Source organism: Montipora capricornis, chromosome 10 (genome assembly GCF_036669925.1).
Source record: "Montipora capricornis isolate CH-2021 chromosome 10, ASM3666992v2, whole genome shotgun sequence".
Taxonomy (NCBI): domain Eukaryota; kingdom Metazoa; phylum Cnidaria; class Anthozoa; order Scleractinia; family Acroporidae; genus Montipora; species Montipora capricornis.
In genome coordinates this window covers 30,223,632-30,226,003 of record NC_090892.1, presented here as the reverse complement: position 1 = coordinate 30,226,003, position 2,372 = coordinate 30,223,632, and positions in this window count along the sequence as shown.

The following is a 2,372-nucleotide window of genomic DNA, read 5'->3' as shown; positions in this document are numbered from 1 at the left end:
CATGCACCTAACTTACAATGACGTAATATATAAAAACATAACTCAACACCCCCACTTGTTTTTATCATCTAAAGCTAATTGCACAGTAAATGTGATTATAACAGGATATGCTACCTTATAGCTAACATCCAAACAGGAATTTTTTAAAAATGTTCAGTTTAACCTTGGTTGCTGGCTTTGTGAAAATATCAGCCACCATCTCCTCTGTAGGGCAATATACAATGTCAATTTTACCATTTACAAGTATCTCAAGCAAGAAGTGATGCCTGATGTCAATGTGCTTAGACCTTTGTCTACTGACTGGGTTCTTGCTTAAATCTATTGCCCCTCGATTATCCCCATAGATCCTGGTGGCTTTATATGATCCTCTTCCCATCTTATTTAGTAACTGAGTTAAGTACAGACTTTCCTGGGCTGCACCCGACATACCTATATACTCGGCTTCACAAGTGGAAAGGGCAACAGTAGGTTCCCTTCTTGATTTCCATGATATAAGGGGGCCACTGTTGGATAAACTAAAACAGTACCCTGTGGTACTTCGTCTATCCTCCAACGAGGATGCCCAATCTGAATCGCTGTAAGCAACTAGGTTCAAATCACCATCACATTTCTTAAAGCACAACTCATAATCTATTGTGCCTCTAAGATATCTTAGGACATGTTTAGCAGCTACCATGTCCTCCACTCTGGGGCAGGACAATTTTTGTGAAAGTTTACTGACAGTCCATCTGATGTCCGATCTTGTGCATGTCATTGCATATATTAAACTCTCTACAATTTCACGATACCTCTTGGGATCAGTCATTAAATCATTGTTGCCCCCCAATTTTTGTTCACATGGAGTTGCTCTAGGCTTACAATCCTTCATTCCGAATTTATCGAGCATCTTAAGAATATATCTCTTTTGATTCATCTTAATTTCCCCACAAGATTGATTGAAATCAATGCCTAAGAGCAATGAGATTCTACTCAAGTCCTTCATTTGGAATTGGCGTTTCATGCCTTCCTTGAACTGATTCATTAAATCCATGTTGTCTGATGCTACAATTAAATCATCAACCCAAATAAGAACAATGATTATGTTGTTATCTATCTGTTTACTATAAATACAATGGTCTACTGGGTTTTTGTCAAAACCAGCCCCCACCAGATGCTCATGTAATACCTTATTCCAGTTCCTGCCTGACTGTTTGAGGCCATATAGGGATTTTCTTAATTTGTAAACTAGCCTCTCCCCGTCCTCCGACATCGTTGCAAAGCCCTCTGGCTGGTTCATGAATATTTCCTGATCTATAGATGCATGTAAATATGCAGTCTTAACGTCCATCTGGTGGACCGTGAGGTTGTATTGTGCCGCCAGTTGCATGAGGACTCTAACTGAGGCAATATTAGCCGTTGGTGTGAAGGTTTCTTGGTAGTCTATCCCTTCTACTTGGCTATACCCTTTGGCTACATATCTGGCTTTAAGTGTTTCAGACCCTTCTGCATTTTTTTTGATGGTGTAGACCCATTTCCCCCTCACTGGGTTCTTACCCATAGGCAGTGTGGTTAACTCAAATATATCATTCTCTCTGAGTGATTTCATTTCCTCTTCCATTGCTTGTCTCCACTCTGTAGCAAGAGGCGAGTTCATAGCCTCTGCGTATGTTTGTGGTACTCCACAAACCCTATAACAGCAATCAGTGCTGTTATAGGCCAAGTCGTTACCATCATTTAGGTCAGTATAAAATTCAGCTAAGTATTTAGGAGGCTTCCTTTCCCTTAAAGGGTACCTTCTAGTCTGAACGGGGTTACCTGCAACCTGTTCATCGTTTTCATCCTTACCGTCTGGGTCATCTGTGTTGGCTTCACTGTGTGGGATGTCAACCCTCTCATTTAGATCTTTACCAGTTGGGGTGTTCGTGTCAACCTTGCAGTCAAGGTTGGCTGTTTCAGCCTCGTTTACTGGCAATCTGCAAAAGCCTGAGTCCTCATATGGCAAGTCAGTTTGTGTTTGCTGTTCTACACTGTCTTTACTAATAAACCTGGTAAGTCTGTGTTTCATGACCTTACCATTATCTGCGTAATACACCAGGTATGCTGGGCTATTCTTATCGTAGCCCACAAACATCCCCTTTGTACACCTCGAGTCTAACTTCTTATGATCATGGTTGTATGCGTAACATTCTGATCCAAACACTCCCATTCTGGAAAGATCAGGTTTTCGCCAAGTTAACATGAAATAGGGAGTATTCTTTATCCTAGTATTATAGCACCTGTTCCGAATGTGGGCAGCAGTCTGAATGGCATACGGCCACATACTTTTGGGCAACTGCTTTTCAATGAGTAAACACCTACCTGTTTCGAACAGGGTTCGCCAGTGTCTGTCAGCA